Source organism: Dendrobates tinctorius, unplaced genomic scaffold (assembly GCF_039654945.1).
Source record: "Dendrobates tinctorius isolate UK_male_01 unplaced genomic scaffold, ASM3965494v1 ptg000003l, whole genome shotgun sequence".
Classification (NCBI taxonomy): Eukaryota; Metazoa; Chordata; class Amphibia; order Anura; family Dendrobatidae; genus Dendrobates; species Dendrobates tinctorius.
Genome location: NW_027361671.1, coordinates 27,077,647 through 27,096,673, shown reverse-complemented (window position 1 = coordinate 27,096,673; position 19,027 = coordinate 27,077,647). Strand labels below are relative to the sequence as shown.

Genomic DNA, 19,027 nt, shown 5'->3' with positions numbered 1-19,027 from the left:
CAAGATGCCTGCGCAGTAGCAGCTATCAGATCGCCGATAGCTGCTACTGTGCAGGCGTCAGCAGTGCCATCTTGAAGGAGGAATTTTTTTTTTACTCTAGCAAGATGGCGCCGCCTGCTCAATAGCAGCTATTGGATCACCGATAGCTGCTACTGCCCAGGCGCTGCGGCACCATTTTCAGCCCAATTTTTTTTTTCTGATGAATATAAATGATGATATAAAAGAATGAACTGCACATTACACATACGATCATGCTGCAGCGCAGGCGCCGCCACCTGCTGCAGGTGATTTATTTTTTTCATAATATTCATTATGTAAAATAAGGAGCAGATCACTGAGGAATCGGTGACATGTCAGAAGCCATATTGATGAATACCTGATCAGAGCACCACATAAAGACGCCCTGGAGCACAAGCATATAATTGACTGAAAACTGAAAATAAAGATTAAACAACGACCACAAGACAGATTTCATTACCCAGGTTTCATTTTAATCAGTATAACGGCACCGACCTGCAGTATACTGTGCACAATCCTGATGACAGGTAGCTTTTTATATTATGTTTTCGTTATTGAAAACTTATAAATATAACCATATTCCCAATTATCTTCTTAAAAAAAAAAAAAAAAAATTGTTCTACATTACTTCTTTCCCGAAATGGTTAGTTTCTGGTTTTGCGTTTTCGCTTTTTCCTCTTGTTTTTCCAAAAGCCATAAGTATTTTCTTTTCACATAGCCATATGAGAGCTTGTTTTTTGCAGGAAGAGTTGTACTTTTGAGTGACCATGTTCATATTATCATGTGATGTACAATTATATGCAGTATGTAAAATAGGGGGCAGGTCAGTGAAGGATCAGGGACCTGTCATAAGCCATACAGATGAATACCTAAGCAGAACATCACATTAAGACCCCGGACCACGAGCATATCATTAACGCAAAACTGAAAATAAAGATTAAACAGCAACCACAAGACGGACTTCATCACCCAAGTATCATTTTTATCAGTATAACTGCGCCGACCTGACACTGCCTGTAGTTTACGAAGGAAAATCCTGCTTACAGGTTCCCTTTAAATAAAAAAAGAACCTATACATGTTTGGTATTTACAAACTTGTAATGACTTGGAGAATCATTTACAAACTTGTAATGACTTGGAGAATCATAATGGCTTGTCAGTTTTAACATTTCGTGAACATGGTAAATAAAAAAAAAAACTAAAAATAAAAACTGGAGACTTGCACTTTTATTGCAATTTTACCACACTTGGCTTTTTTCCCATTTTCCAGTTCACTATATAGGAAAGTCAATGGTGGATTAGTAGGGAAGGGAAAGCATGTTAATCAAAATGAACTTTTATTGATTTATTAAATAACATACTTTTAGTTTTTTAAGAAAATATACATACATGGATGCATATTGAGTCACAGTTAGTTGTGTGATATATTCAATGTTGTGACCCACTAAGGTCCCGATATCAGACTTGACTGCAGAGATATACTTATTTAAAAAAGGGTCCCTAACCCTAAGTATCTTGAAAAAAGCTGGTATCCCCGGCGAAACGCACGTCAGAGACAAATGTCCAGATCATATATTTGACAGCAGAGTATAAATAGGGTCAGAGTGCCATCTATGCTAATGATTGCTGCTATAGGGACTTCCTTATAAGAAGCTGTAGAACAGCTCATTATTACGTGCACTGTATATTTGAAAATAGTGAATGCTGTAAGATTGGTATGTTCACTTATCAGGGGAGAACGTGTTTGCAGCTGTCACACCTGCACATAGTCTCTCTTATTGACTGCACACAGACAAACGTGGCTGGCATGCTAGAATGTCGGCAGTGAGTATATCGAAGAGCAGCGGTAGCACATTGTGAGACAGTGACAGTTGTCACATGTAGGGGGCGCTGTGTGTTCCCCCCATGATGCGCACGAAGTCGTATTGAGGCCACGAGAGTGCATTGCAGTCACAGGCGTAGCTGTGGTTGCAATGCAGACTAATGTGAGTATAGAACAAAAGGGTTAAACCGCACCTCTCAAATATCAAAATCTTACAGACAAAGTTCCTGAGGCGCACGTCAAAAACCAGCGAGTCCAACCTGGAAAATTTCCAGGACAATAAAAAAGAAGACAGCGCCCCAGACCGTGGTGAAGAAATAAGTCATTTATTCTGCCTCCTGTGGCGACGTTTCGGACAAGAGAAAAAGGCTTGAAAAAGGTCTCTTGACCAAAATGTCTCCTCAGGAGGCAGAATAATTGTAAGACTTATTTCTTCACCACGGTCTGGGGCTCTGTTTTCTTTTTTATTGTAAAGTGAGTATAGGTCTTGGACTTGCGTCTTTAGTGACTGTAATCTGGAGTATATGGTTCCCGGCTGCGATCCGGATGATATCGTGTACTGTGTAATGCTGTAAGTAGAACAATAACACGGTGGTGCAGTTGCGGCAACTGGTCTCAAGAGGAGGACTGGCTTGTTTAGTGACTGTAAACTGGATGTGTTATAACACATCTACCTTGCTCATTTACTATAATCATTGATTGGTGGATCTATCCGATTTTTTTCATTACTGAAAACTGGACAATATGTTTCCAGGCTGCAATCCGGAGGATAACGTGTGCTCTGTTTTGCGGAGTTGAACTAATGTTAATAAGAGACATTTTGCTTTGAACTTTGCTGAGTCACTGCCTCATCACTGCACAGGGTGCTACTGCTGCATTACAACATACATATGATATTTTCCGATCAAGCTGCACGACACCTTTAGCAATCTATATATGGAAAAGACAGTGACATGATAGTTATCGTAACAGCACAATTATCTATCTGACAATGAAAAATATCTTCTATACCTACAAAAACACAGGAAGCAAAATGCCAAGTAAAAATTACATAAATATTTAATAACATTAAGAGACATACATAAATAAAAATAATTTTTCAATGGGTAAACACCAAATGGATCTGCAGACACAGGATAACTAATGTCAAAATGTAAGAAGAATTTAATCTTTTAGCCAAATTGGTCTCCAAAAGTAAAAAAGGGGGTGAATCCCTTAATGAAAATAAGTATGCAAACAGTTGGTGCTTATAAGATTCAACATATCCAGTCTGAGCATTTGCCTGTAGTTAATAATTCCTATACCATTAGACCTGTAATTGCAAAAGGTGATTTTGAAAAATACTTAAAGACTCTAGGACAATCTATAAAAGGTCAATAAGCCATTAGTGCTTGTATATTCAATAAGTATTACATTGTTATAAAGGTCTAGTGGTATAAATAGTTAACAACCAGAAGGCTTATTTATTTCTATGGATAAAGGCAAATCACCGAGTCATGGGAGAACCAAGAAACTGAAAAAGGAACTCATCATATAAAACAGTGTGCATTTTTCATTAAATTAGTGTGGTGCTAATCACAGTACATGTTGCTACTGAGAACTTTGTTACCAAAATTTAGTCGGTGCAATACATGAATTAAAGAGCATATTGCTGTTCAGCTACTGAATAATGATAATGAGGAGACAGAAGATCAAAATGGAAAAACTATACCGTACGTACATATTTTCTCCTACGCCTCATTGGGGGACACAGAGACCGTGGGTGTTATGCTGCTGGCCACTAGGAGGACACTAAGTAAACCAGAAAAAAAGTTAGCTCCTCCCCTGCAGTATACACCCTCTCGCTGGCTGAGATTCTCCAGTTCTTACTTAGTGTCTATAGGAGGCACTTGGGTCTGGTTTCAGACCCCGCCGTTTTTATTTTATTTTTGAATATACAATTTCTTCCCCCCCTCCAACTTGAGTTTTCCTTTCCTCTTCCTCCAAGAGAAAGACAAGAGCCTTCCTTCAGGCTGTTCAGGCTCTTCTAAGGGATGGAGTCATCATTCCTGACCCCCTTCACTTAGGGTTCAGGAGATTTTATTCAGTCCTTCTTTTGTGGTTCTAAAAGAGGACGGGTCCATGCGACCCATCTCTGGATCTCAATTGTTAATCACCTTGTCACGGTACGGCGATTCCAAATGGAAACTCTGCGATCAGTTGTCGCTTCCATGGAAAAGGGACAGTTCCTAGCATCCATCAACGTCAAGAATGCTTGCCTTCCGATCTGCCCGTCCCTCCAGTAGTTCCTGCGTTTTGCAACTCACGAGGAACACTTCCAGTTCGTGGCCTTGCCCTTCAGACTCGCCACCGCTCCCAGGGTCTTTACCAAGGTCATGGCGGCTCTCATGTCCATTCTTCACCTCGGGGAGTGGTACTGTTACCGTATCTGGACGACCTGCTCATCAAGGGTCCGTCCCTTCCAGTCTGCAAGGAATCTGTGGATGACAGGAAATACTCTTTCCCGCCTAGGGTGGAAGATAGATTGCGAAAAGTCTCTCCCAGGACCGGCTCAAACTTCCCGCGGATTCACCACTCTCCCTCCAGGAGAGACCCAAGCCTTACAACAAGCAGAGCGGCATCTTTCTCGACCAGTTTCTCTCTCCATTCGTTTCAGCATGAGAGTTCTCGGAAGGATGGTGGCAGCGATGGAAGCAGTTCCATTTGAACAGTTCCACCTCCATCCCTTACAACATGCATTGCTGTTAGCTTGGGACAAGAACCCGTTCTCCCTGGACCGTCGGATTCCTCCGTCCCTGCGGGACAGGCAAGCCGTCAGGGAGTAGACCCCGAGGTCCTCCCTGAATCAAGGGAGGTCTTTACCCACAGTAAGATGGTTGGTAGTAACCTCCGACGCAAGTCACCTCAGTTGGGGTGCGGTCCCTCGTCACCTCACGGCACAAGGTCATTGGTCAACCCGAGAGTCATGTCTCTCCATTAACTTTGGGAGATAAGAACAATCAGATTAGCTCTAAGGAGTTTCCACCATCTCTTCCCAGGTCTCTCCATCAGGTCTCAATCCGACAACGCCATGGCTGTAGTGTATATCAACCGTCAGGGAGGTTTTCTGGGCAGGATGGCCATGCACGAAGTGAGTTTCATCTTCCATAGGGCCGAGACCAACCATTCGCCCATCTCAGCAAGTCACGTCCCGGGCTTGGAAAATTAGAAGATAGATTTTCTCGGCCACCAAGGCATTGCCTCGGGGAGGTGGTCTCTTCATCCGGAACTTTTTCAGCAGATTTGTCATCGTTGGAGGACTCCGGATGTGGATCTCATGGCCTCAAGACTAAACAACAAGGTTCCTCGGTTCATTTTCCGATCGTGCGATCCTTGCGCCATCGGAGCGGTCGCTCTAGTTCCGCCATAGCTCCGGTTCTGGCTCCTGTACATCTCTCCCCCCCCCCCTCTTCCCTTTTTTCCGAGGGTCATCAAGAGGATCAGAGCGGAGGTAGTGCCAGTGACCCTAGTCGCTCCAGACTGGCTGCGCCGTGCATGGTATGCAGATCTAATACAACTAGTCGCCGACGTCTCCTGGCGACTTTCATATCATATGGATCTACTCTCGCAGGGCCCAATTTACCATCAGAACTCCGGGGAACTGTCTTTGACGGCGTGGCCGTTGAATCCTGTTTTTTTAGCTCAGGCTGGTTTCCCTCACGACGTGATTTCCACCATGATTAGTACCAGGAAGCCTGTGTCCATGCGCATCTATCACCGCACCTAGACAACCTTCCTTTTTTGTGGTGCAAGATTCATGGTCGATCACCTCCGGTATTTTCCATTCTGGCCATATTGGAATTCCTTCAATCCAGATTAATATCAGGCCTTGCGCTTAGCTCGCTCAACGGAAAAATTTCGGCCTTGTCAGTGCTTTTCCAACACAAATTGCCACCAAGCTTCAGCTCAAGACGCTCATTCAGGGAGTTTTCATTCAGGGAGTTTCCCATGTGGCGTCTCCTTATGGAAGACCATTTGACTCATGGGGCCTTAACCCGGTTCTCGGGGCCTTTCAGGAGGTTCCTTTTCGAACTGCTGCAGGACATGTCACTGACCGTCCTCTCTTGGAAGGTGGTCTTTCTAGTGGCAACTACATCAATCAGATGAGTTTTGGAATTGGCAGCCCTTTCCTGCCGTTCTCCGTTTCTGAATTTTAATCAGGAAAAGGTAGTTCTCAGGACGTTACTTCCTGGACAAGGTCCTCTCCTCTTGCCATCTCAACGGGGAAATTGTTTTGCCTTCCCTTTGTTCCGGCGCCAGTCCATCGCATTGAGAAGGCCCTCCACACCCTGGATGTGGTTAGGGTGCTGAGACGGTACATCTCAAGGATTGGCTCCTTTCCACAAGTCAGATGCCCTGTTCATACTTCCAGACGGGCATAAGAAGGGTCTAACCAGGTTGATTTGCTTGGCAATTCAGGTATCCTATCGTGTCAGGAACGCGCCTGTCCCAGCAAGGATTAAGAAGCGCTCTACCCGGTCAGTGAGTGCCTCTTCGATCTTTTGGCACCAGGCCTCGGCAGAACAGGTCTGCAAGGCTGCGACTTTGTCCAGTCTGCATACTTTTACAAAAAGTTACCAAATTCACTCTCAGGCCTCTCCAAGGCTGCGACTTGGTCCAGCTTGCGTACCTTTACAAACATTGCCTAATTAATTGTCAGGCTTCTGCGGAAGCAGCTCTCGGCAGACGCTGCCTGCAATCGGCAGTTCCACGGTGTTCACTCAGTGGTACATGGGGTATTAGCATATGTATGCTCCCCACCCAGGGACTGCTTTAGGACGTCCCACGGTCTCTGTGTCCCCCAATGAGGCGTAGGAGAAATAGGGATTTTTGTGTACTCACCGTAAAATCCTTTTCTCCGAGCCAATCATTGGGGGACACAGCACCCGCCCTTTTTAGCCTATTGGCTCACTGTAGCATTCTTAGGCATTGATATTGTTATGGTTATTGTTAACTTTATGCTCCTACTGCTTTTTTCACCGAACTGGAGAATCTCAGCCAGCGAGAGGGTGTATACTGCAGGGGAGGAGCTAACTTTTTTCTGGTTTACTTAGTGTCCTAGTGGCCAGCAGCATAACACCCACGGTCTCTGTGTCCCCCAATGATTGGCTCGGAGAAAAGGATTTTACGGCGAGTACACAAAAATCCCTATTTTCCAAATAATTTTTTTTTACTTGTCATTTTTCTTCCTGTATTTTTGTAGGTATAGATTTTGATGTGGAAGTGCCACTAGTAGCTAGGTCTATTTTGTTTATTGAGTGTACTGAAAAATATCTTCTGTTGACCGTATACACACAGATACTGTTGGCATGCTAGAGTGTCGGCAGCATTTATATTGGAGAGCAGCAGTAGTACACATACAGGTGCTTCTCACAAAATTAGAATATCAACAAAAAGTTAATTTATTTCAGTTCTTCAATACAAAAAGTTAATCTCATATGTTATATTGAGTCATTACAAACAGAGTGATCTATTTCACGTGCTTATTTCTGTTAATGTTGATGATTATGGCTTACAGCCAGTGAAAACCCAAAAGTCATTATCTCAGTAAATTAGAATACTTTAGAACACCAGCTTGAAAAAATGATTTTAAAATCCAACAGCTTTATTTATTCAGTATCGAGTATGAGCGCCACATGCAGAAATACAGACACTTATGTGCCACCTTGGTTGCTATCATTGAGGTTATTAATGGTTATTTGAAGAATGTTCTGCCACGCTGAATGCACTTGGCCATGCAAATCATCAAGATCCACAGCTGGCAGCTACGCGTGCAATTGCTGACCAATGATGTCACAGATGTGTGCAATGGTAGAGAAGCCCAGAGATGCGGCAGGCCATGGTAGCATCCTTAGGCCATGCTGGCTACTCGCACGAGTAGTATGTAGCCTGACGTTCTCATGTGGAAAAACAGCTCCTAAAAAACCTTGGAGAAATGGCTATACTGATTCGACCACCAAATCAGGGTGGATTTGATTTAAATCTAACTGATTTAAATCACGATTTAAATCACTAGTCAGTAAGGCTTGATTTAAATCAAAGTTTCTACCTAAACTAGTTCTTGCTACTTTAACATGCAAGTAGATGAAGATTTTTAGAATCACTTTTTATATTACTTTTTTCTCCCCAGTTTAATGGGTTAATCATTCATATTTGGACACCACTGTTCTGTTGTACTTAGGAAGGAGAAAAATAATCCTGACCTTAATAACAATTTAAATAGATTTATTCAACTGAAACAATAACAACATTACAGCATAAGTTATTTGCTTAAACAAACATCCATGTTTGTTAACTAGTTTGGCTAAACAAAATATATATATATTTTAAGAAACTTAGACTGTCAGCCCAGCCGACACATGAAAAACTTAAATACTACTGTCCCTGCTGTCCTCTGTAGCTCACTTGTCGTCATCATCATCATCATCATCATCATCATCATCATCTTTGTTCCTATTCATAATCTGGAAAAGAAAAACAAGCTTTCCTGCTTTATTGGGTCCCAACCGATTTCTCAATTTAGAATGAATGAGTCCAAAGGAAGAGAAAATTCTCTCAACGCCTGCAGAAGAAGCTACTGCTGTTAAAAGTGAAATCATTACTTGAACAGTCTCTAAATCCAAGTGCTTAAGTGACTTCCACCAGTTTACTGGTGTGACCTTCCTTAAAATATCTTCAGCAAACATATATTTCTTGAATGGTTCCCCCTTAGCTCTGAAGTTTATTATAGTTGGCATTAAAGATGGATGATTGCTGGATACCCATGTCATAGCTAACTCCTCTTCCTCAGCACTTAGATTTTGACCCTGATATTGGATATTGACAATATTTGCCAAAAAATGAGCTGGAGTCAGTGCTTGTCCCATTCGTTTGTTTACTGCTTGTAATTTAATTCTGTCCATGTGTAGTTCTGTTTTTAAGTGTTCACTCAGTTCCTTCCAAATTTCAACAGCATCCGCAATAAAACAGCTATTTTTCTGTATTTTGTTTAAAGCTTGAGAGATGGGTTTCAGGAAGCTCAGCATATGTTCAACATTTCTCTTAAGCCCAATGTTGAGGATTTTGGCCGTGACAGTGCCATCTATTTTATCTCGATTTTCTTCACAAAGTGTCATCAGAATAGGCCAGTTTTTGATATACTGCTCAAAACAGTCCACCACAGAGTTCCATCTAACATCTTGTGGGAGCGTTAGCTTGGTTCCACCCATCCTTTTCAGAGCTGCTGCAGCAAAATGATTATTACGGAAGTATTTAGCAATTTCAATAACATTAGCCTTTATTTCTGGAACACTTAAGCCTTTGGCTAAGAGGTGCAGCAAATGAGCACTGCAACCATATGTTATTAGCAGCTTTGTATCCCCTCCCTGCTCTTCTAAATCTCTTCTCATCTTGGATACGTTTGCAGCATTGTCAGTGACCAAACTGCGTACTAGACATTTGAATTTTTGTTCACATGTCGTTATAGCTTTTACTGCCACTTCTTGTAAGTATTCTGCTGTGTGTGCATTTCCTGACGTATCAGTTGTTTGTGCAAGGAAGACTTTACCTTCTTCTGTTGTTATACAAGCACATACAATAGGATCATTGTGGACATTACTCCACCCATCAATACTTAGGTTAACAATTTTACCCTCCAGAGGTGTTGCACATTGCTCCATTTCTCTGTCATACACTTGATCCAGCAGTTTCCCTGCAACATCAGCTCTGCTGGGTGGACTGTATTCTGGTCTCAGTGACTGAACCATATTAATGAAATGTGGGTTCTCAGTCAGACGGAAAGAAGAGTTCGTTGCATAAATAAACTGGGCAATTTTTTCATCAATCAACTCTTTTTCTAATCTGCTAGTTCTTATCACAAACCTATCTATGGTGGTTCCAGGAGGTAAAGGTTTTTTCTTCCTTTTGGGTGATGGTGATATGTGGCTGTGGGTGTCTGATGATGCTGCTGCTAATGAAGCACTATCCTGGATGGATAACTCTGAAACTGTAGAACAGGATGATGGTGATCTTGGAGGTGGATAGTTTCCAGAATCCATGAATTCCCCTAAACAAAAAAAGTCAATGCTGTTATTTTATTGTTTATACAATTTCTGCTTATTGTACACAACACATCACTGCCCCTGCCCCAAAAGGAATATTTGTTTTTCTTCATAACTGTACCAAATGACAGTAACATGCAGTAATAATAAGAAATATAATTTTTCTCACACATGACAGTTCAGTCTTTAGAAATAGGATTCAATAAAAATGTTTACCAACCTGAAGATCCTGCCTGTTCAGAAGTGTTTCTTTGGTCATCTTCATCACCGCACTTCTCATGATGTTGCCTCATTCGCGCCACCAGGCCTTGCATCTCTTTGTTGCATCGTTTGCATTTTGCACGCATGCCTGCCTTACCGATAGGCGAAGGAGCTTCATTAAAATATTCCCAAACTGGGTCTCTTTTACGGCCTGCTGCCATTATAAGGAAAGAATGTAATAAACCTCAGATCGTACACACAAACAGATCCAGACTTGTCTGTCTGTGGCTATGCTGCAGTATTGTGCTCAAAGTTTCACTTTCATTTTCTTGTCTGCTTGCCCTTCCTCCTCCTCACACTTAGATTCACATTCTTCTTGTGTTGTGCAGATCTATTCCACTCCAAACAATCAGAAACATATTGTCTAACTTCTTGGACTTGGCACTGAAGGGGTTGATTCTGTATTCATAGGTTTGTAGAACAATAGGATTAAGGTCTTTTTCTCAACTCTGTTCATGTTGTTAAATTTTTGCCGTGAAGAAGAGGCTGGGACCTCTGCGGAGTCAAATTCAGTTTTGAGAACTGCGTAAGTAAAGCGAGCGTCTGTGATAATATAGGAGAGAAACTGCCCACTAATCCTACAGAAACCTCTGGAAGAGCATGGCATTGTGAATGTTACACATATACAACCTTTATTCTACTGAGTTACACAACTCAGCTTTATCTCATGATGGAAGAACCTTTGGATGGTAAAATATTTTCCTCAAAAAGCAGTTTATTGAAAAAAATCCGATTTAAATCAAAAAAATCCGATTTTTTTTTATTTTTTTTTTTATTTTTTTTAAAAAAAACATTGATTTTTATCCACCCTGCACCAAATCAATGTACCTCCCTGCTGTTTGGGAGCCTTGACTCAAGAATGGAGGCGTCCAGCTAACGTACATTATGCCTCCCCCCACTATAATCCCTGGATTAGGACTGGTGTGATGTTTTATCATGAAGGACACTTCATGGTTTTGCCCACGTGGTCTCTAGACCTTCTGTGTAGACATTGATACCTGAGGTTTGATATGTGGCATCCAGTTTCACATGTACAGGTGCATCTCACAAGCATAGACTAACATCAAAAAGTTAATTTATTTCAGTTCTTCAATACAAAAAGTGAAACTCATATATTATATAGAGTTATTACAAACAGTGATCTATTTCAAGTTCTTATTTCTGTTAAAGTTGATGATTATGGCTTACAGCCAATGAAAACCCAAAAGTCAGTATCTCAGTAAATTAGAAGAATTAACAAAAAAACACATGTAAAGGCTTCCTAAGTGTTTAAAAAGGTCCCTTAGTCTGTTTCAGTGGGCTACACAATCATGGGCAAGACTACTGACTTAACTTTTGATGACATTCTAGTTTTGTGAAAAGCACCTGTATATGCTGTCTCCTGTTTTAGCTGCACAACAGTCTTAGCAATCTATATGTGCGATAAATAGTGGTGTGTTAGTCATTATAACATCTCAATTATACCTCTATATGATCTTTAAGGCAGTGTTAATTATCTTTTATGTAACACAATAGTGGTTAAGGCTAGTTTCACACTAGCGTATGGAGGAGCTGCGAAGGGATGCAGACTTCCTCCGTGAAGCTCCGCCCACGGCCGCACCTCCTCCGGTCAGCTCAGCCTCCATTGGCATACGGCCTGCGTGCCCTAACTCTAGCATGAGGTACGCAGGCCGTGCTGATGTATGCGGATGCCTCCGCATGCGTCGTTTTGACAGTGCGGTGACCTGCACCGAACGCAACATGTTGCATTTTGGTGCGGTCGCCGCACCGTCAAAACGACGAATGCAGAGGCATCCGCATACATCGGCACGGCCTGTGTACCTAATGCTAGAGATAGGGTACGCAGGCCGCATGCCGATGGAGGCGAAGCTGATCGGAGGAGGTGCGGAGCAGAGCTTCATGGGCAGAGCTTCACAGAAGAAATCGGCATCCCTCCACAGCTCCTCCATATGCTAGTGTGAAACTAGCCTAAATCCATTGTGGTGCGTCAATTGGATATCACCAATTTTTCCCAGACACATATACGCCTGGCATCAAATTTGAGACCCTGTATCTATAGATATAAGAAACCCGACCAATAATTTATTAGGGACAATGGTTAAGGATCCTATTTTAAGTAACTATGTCTCTGCAATCAAGTCCTATATCGGGACCTTAGTGAGTCACAGCCTTGAATATAATATCACACAACTAACTGTGACTCAATATGCATCCTTACCAGGATGTGTGTAAATTTGTTTAAAAAAACTAAAAGCATGTTATTTAATAAATCTATAAAAGTTCATTTTGATTCACATGCTTTCCCTACCCTTTTTCGTTTCCTACTAATCTACAATTTCTTTGTGGTGTCCACCTATGTAAATAATGTGCTATGAGATATGGCAAATTAATTGCTAAAGTCATTGGTCTCATACAAAAGTACAACTAGTCCCGCAAAAAACAAGCCCTCATACGGCCATATTGACGCAAATATAAAAAAGTTATGGCGTTAGGAAGAAGGCAAGCAAAAACAGAAAATCGCAAGGTGGTGAAGGGGTTAATTCCTGTGATGTACCTAAATGTTTAACATGCTTATTTAATGTGGTTTTGAGCACCTTGAGGGGTTTTCGCCAAATTTCCAATTTTTTTCAGAAATAAATGCAAATCGAACAAATTTTACCACTATCATGAAGTAGAGTATGTCACGAGAAAACATTCTCAGAATCAGTGGGATCCATTGAAGCGTTCCAGAGTTATTACCATATAAAATGACAAATGAGGCTCGGTCATTAGCATATAAAATGGCTCAGTCCTTAAAGTGAACCTGTCAGCAGGATTGTGTACAGTAAACTACAGACAGTGACAGGTCGGCGCCGTTATGCTGATTAATATGATACTTGGTGATGAAATCCATCTTGTGATTTGGAGGAGGAATTTTTTTCTCTAGCAAGATGGGGCCGCCGATGCTTGCGCAATAGCAGCTATTGGATCACCTCTATATACACCGATAACTGCTACTGCGCAGGCGAGGCCGACGCCATTTTCCAACAGATTTTTTTTTTTTTAAGTATAAGGAAAAGATCAAACAAATTATATGCACAATAGATATGCGATCATGCTCCAGCGTAGGTGCCACAGCCGGCTCCTGCCTGCAGAAGGGTTTTTTTTCCCCAAGCTATATATAGAATATTCATTTATGTAAACTAGGATGCAGGTCACTGAGGGATCGATCAGTGGCCTGTCAGAAGCTATACAGGTGAATACCACATGAAGCCGCCCCATAGACCGCCCCGGAGCACGAGCATATCATGAACTCAAAACTGAAAATAAAGATTAAACAACAACCACAAGACGGATTTCATCAATCCAGGTATCATTTTAATCGGTATAACAGCGCGAACCTGACACTGTGTGTAGGTTACTGCTGATAGGTAACCTTTAAGGCCCTGAAAATGTAATCAACGACAACCCATAAGTACCGCATACCATACATTTGAAGTGTACATACTGTGCACAATGCTGCTGCAAGCTCCCTTTAAAGCAGGGGTCTCAAACTCGCGGCCCGCGGGCCAACTGCGGCCCTCGGGACAATAGTTTGCGGCCCTCACCTCATGGGCCCTCGGGACAATAGTTTGCAGCCCTCACCTCGGCCGGGATCACACATGCGAGAAACACGGCCGAGTCTCGCATGTGAAATCCCAGTCACACATAGTACCGCTCATTAAGGTCATGAATATGGATGCCACTACACTCTCATAGGCGTGGCACTCATATTCATGAGCTTAATGAGCGGTACCATGTGACGTGTGACTGCGCGCTCATACAGGAAGAAGATGTCGGCACTGGACCATCGGAGCTGCAGCAGGAGGAGGTGAGTATGATGATGGCTAGACAGTCGCAGCAGCCTGCTGTCAGTAGGCAAGGCGTATGAGTCACACTCACAACACATGCAGCAGGAGCAGCCGAGCAAAGACTGGACCGGACCGCGCCACAGACTCAGGTGCTCCGGGTTCAGAATGAGCGGTGGAGCGGTGCGGTATATTGCTCTCGGAGGCGGGACATCAGCCGGCCTTATTGCGAACTTGCGCCATTACCCCGGGCTCAGAAGCATTGTTATTCCAACAAACCTCCTCCAAGGTAAACCGGCATTCTCAATGGCATCACACAGCTGGTGAAATATCTCCTGTGCGGTGGTCTGGCCATGCATTGGAATTTATTTTTTAACACAAAATAAGATGAAAAAATAAAGACATTTAATAACATTGGAATGTTTTTGTAAGAGCTTTTCTTGTGGAAAGCCTGATGCGGCCCAGCCTCACCCAGATTCTACCTCCAGCGGCCCCCGGGTAAATTGAGTTTGAGACCCCTGCTTTAAAGCGAACCTGTCTCCATGTTTGACTGATAACAAATGGCCACCACCTTTCAGGGCTGATATGCAGCATTCTATAATGCTGTATATTTGCCCCATCCCGACCTGAAAGATCTGAAAAAGACCTTTTATTATAGTCACCTGGAGGGCGGTCCAGTCCAAGGGGTGTGGCAATTTTGATCCGTCGCCTCCCATCTTCTTATGATGCCGTCCTCCTTGCTTCGTGTGGATGACGTGTCCCTGCGTCATCCACACAGTCTCCCTGGCATCGCTCTCCTGCGCAGGCGTACTTCTCTGTCCTGTTTAGGGCATAGAAAAGTACTGCAATGTCCTGGCGCAGGGAAAGGTGAAAGAGCCCCAGCGCATGCGCACTGCAGTACTAGTTAGGGCAGAAAAGTATGCCTGCCAGGAGTGCGATTCCGGGGAGACTGTGTGGATGACGTAGGGACGCATCATCCATATGAAGCAAGAAGGAGGGAGGCGCTGGACGATGAAGAACAACACCCCTCGGCCAGACTGCCTGGCAGGTGAGTGTAATAAAAGCTCGTTTTCTTATTTTTCAGGTCGGGTTGGAGGCAGATATGCAGCATACACCTGAAAGGAGGTCGTCTTATCTTATATTGTCAAACCTGGCTTGCTTTAAAGGGTTAGAAAGACCCTGTCATCACAGTTTTGCTTGTTAAAGTAAAGGCATGGCCAGGCCATAATTGCTCTGTTATACATATACTGGTTGTTCGTTAATCCGCATTTGAAGTTTGGGTGTAATAAGCTTTCAGTGCACAGGGAAGGGAGTGGGGGGTAGGGTCTTCAGCTGTGCTTATCCCCTCCACCGCACATCTGGTGTCTGAATCTGCCTCCTTTTTTAAAGCTTGCGCTGTCCTCATTCTCGTGCCACCAGCTTCATTTTACTGAAGATTGCCAGGTCGTCAGTCTGCACATGCGCCACCACCCAAACTTCAATTGCAAGTGAAAGAACAATCAGGATGCGGATTTCTTCCCATGAGGTTTCTATTGAATCTGTACAGTCATGGCCAAAAGTTTTGAGAATGACACAAATGTTATATTTTCACATGATCTGCTGCCCTCTGGTTTTTATGTGTCTTTGTCAGATGTTTTTTTATCACATACAGAAATATAATTGCAATCATATTATGAGTAACAAAAGGTTATATTGACAGAATGAGTTAATGCAGCAAGTCAATATTTGCAGTGTTGACCCTTCTTCTTCAGGACCTCAGCAATTCTCCCTGGCATGCTCTCAATCAACTTCTGGATCAAATCCTGACTGATAGCAGTCCATTCTTACAAAATCAATGCTTTTATTTTGTCTGAATTTGAAGGTTTTTGTTTGTCCACCCGTCTCTTGATGATTGACCACAAGTTCTCAATGGGATTAAGATCTGGGGAGTTTCCAGGCCATGGTCCCAAAATCTCTGTTTTGTTCCCTGAGCCATTTAGTTATCACCTTTGCTGTATGGCAAGGTGCTCCATCATGTTGAAAAAGGCATTGTTGATCACCAAACTGCTCTTGGTACCATTCTTTATTCATGGCTGTGTTTTTAGGCAAGACTGAGAGAGAGCCCATTCCCTTGGCTGAGAAGCAACCCCACACATGAATGGTTTCAGGATGCTTGACAGCTGGCATGAGACAAGACTGGTGGTAGCGCTCACCTGGTCGTCTCCAAATAAGCCGTTTTCCAGATGTCCCAAACAATCGAAAAGGGGATTCATCAGAGAAAATGACTTTACCCCAGTCCTCAGCAGTCCACTCCCTGTACCTCTTGCAGAATATCAGTCTGTCCATGATGTTTTTTCTGGAGAGAAGTGGCTTCTTTGCTGCCCTCCTTGAGACCAGACCTTGCTCCAAGAGTCTCCGCCTCACAGTGCGTGCAGATGCACTCACACCTGCCTGCTGCCATTCCTGAGCAATCTCTGCACTGCTGGTAGCCCGATCCGCAGCTGAAACACTTTTAAGAGACGGTCCTGGCGCTTGCTGGTCTTTCTTGGGCGCCCTGGAGCCTTTTTGGCAACAAGGGAACCTCTCTCCTTGAAGTTCTTGATGATGCGATAGATTGTTGACTGAGGTGCAGTCTTTCTAGCTGCGATACTCTTCCCTGTTAGGCTATTTTTGTGCAGTGCAATGATGACTGCACGTGTTTCTTTAGAGATAACCATGGTTAACAGAAGAGAAACAATGATGCCAAGCACCAGCCTCCTTTTAAAGTGTCCAGTGGTGTCATTCTTACTTAATCATGACAGATTGATTTCCAGCCCTGTCCTCATCAACACCCACACCTGTGTTAATGGAGCAATCACTGAAACGATGTTAGCTGGTCCTTTTAAGGCAGGGCTGCAATGATGTTGAAATGTGTTTTGGGGGATAAAGTTAATTTTCTAGGCAAATATTGACTTTGCAAGTAATTGCTGTTAAGCTGATCACTCTTTATAACATTCTGGAGTATATGCAAATTGCCATTAGAAAAAATGAAGAAGTAGACTTTGCAAAAATTAATATTTGTGTCATTCTCAAAACTTTTGGCCATGACTGTATACCTGCGCCGTTATGGCCACACCTTTACTTTAACATGCAAATCGTGATGGCAGGTTCTATTTAAGTTTTAAAAACATCAAAAAACCCAACCAGTTTCTGTGAATTATTACAGTACATATTGGTCATGACATAACAGCTCCTGTAATAAAGCTCCGCGCTGTCATTTACCTTGATGATGGTGATTCAGTTGTGACGCTTATACATTAACCTTTAGGGGAGGAAGCAGTTGTGAGCACATTGTGGCCGCTATTAGCATGGTGGAACAAGTTATTACTGTCTGTCCTCTTTCTGTGTAATGATTTTAAAAGCTCTCACCCCAGTTTCTGCGCCATCTTGCTTAATATAATGTGACGATTAGTTGACTGTTTTTCTACTTTCTTTAAGTAGAGGGCATTTATTATAAAAGGAAATTTCCTGAAAGTGCATCTGAAGTGACGTAGGATGATGTGATAATAGGGCTTTGTCAGACAACATTTGGATGAAACGGTCATTTACTTTGTAGTAAGCTCTTAAACTGCGGAAACATATTTGAGTTTAAAGCATACTTGTCCTTTTACAGAAAGGTATAGTCTTAATGACATCAACCCTCACAACAAATTGGAGCACATATCAGTCTGGTGTGTCCAAGAATTGGCCGATTCTCATGGTTTTTAACTGGCAATTCACTCTTTTTGAGAGGGTGGTTCCTGTTCATCGGCGTTCTGCCAGGACAATAGGTGCTGTACCTTCCCAACATGTATTGCTCTTGCCATTGATACAGTGCCTACAAGTAGTATTCAACCCCCTGCAGATTTAGCAGGTTTGATAAGATGCAAATAAGTTAGAGCCTTCAAACTTCACACAAGAGCAGGATTTATTAACAGATGCATAAATCTTACAAACCAAAAAGTTATGTTGCTCATTTAAATTTTAATAAATTTTAAACATACAAGTGTGGGTCAATTATTATTCAACCCCTAGTTTTAATATTTTGTGGAATAACCCTTGTTTTCAATTACAGCTAATAATCGTCTTTTATAAGACCTGATCAGGCCGGCACAGGTCTCTGGAGTTATCTTGGCCCACTCCTCCATGCAGATCTTCTCCAAGTTATCTAGGTTCTTTGGGTGTCTCATGTGGACTTTAATCTTGAGCTCCTTCCACAAGTTTTCAATTGGGTTAAGGTCAGGAGACTGACTAGGCCACTCCAACACCTTGATTTTTTTCCCTCTTGAACCAGGCCTTGGTTTTCTTGGCTGTGTGCTTTGGGTCGTTGTCGTGTTGGAAGATGAAATGACGACCCATCTTAAGATCCTTGATGGAGGAGCGGAGGTTCTTGGCCAAAATCTCCAGGTAGGCCGTGCTATCCATCTTCCCATGGATGCGGACCAGATGGCCAGGCCCCTTGGCTGAGAAACAGCCCCACAGCATGATGCTGCCACTCCATGCTTGACTGTAGGGATGGTATTCTTGGGGTCGTATGCAGTGCCATCCAGTCTCCAAACGTCACGTGTGTGGTTGGCACCAAAGATCTCGATCTTGGTCTCATCAGACCAGAGAACCTTGAACCAGTCTGTCTCAGAGTCCTCCAAGTGATCATGAGCAAATTGTAGACGAGCCTTGACATGACACTTTGAAAGTAAAGGTACCTTACGGGCTCGTCTGGAACGGAGACCATTGCGGTGGAGTACGTTACTTATGGTATTGACTGAAACCAATGTCCCCACTGCCATGAGATCTTCCCGGAGCTCCTTCCTTGTTGTCCTTGGGTTAGCCTTGACTCTTCGGACAAGCCTGGCCTCGGCACGGGAGGAAACTTTCAAAGGCTGTCCAGGCCGTGGAAGGCTAACAGTAGTTCCATAAGCCTTCCACTTCCGGATGATGCTCCCAACAGTGGAGACAGGTAGGCCCAACTCCTTGGAAAGGGTTTTGTACCCCTTGCCAGCCTTGTGACCCTCCACGATCTTGTC

General features: G+C 43.0%; 1 protein-coding gene across 4 annotated transcripts in view; it reads left to right on the top strand.

Moving 5' to 3' along the window:
* The window catches only part of SKIC3 (SKI3 subunit of superkiller complex), a 262,730-nt gene that overhangs the window by 16,807 nt on the left and 226,896 nt on the right, over positions 1 to 19,027 (top strand). The gene's annotated exons all lie outside the window — the stretch shown is intronic.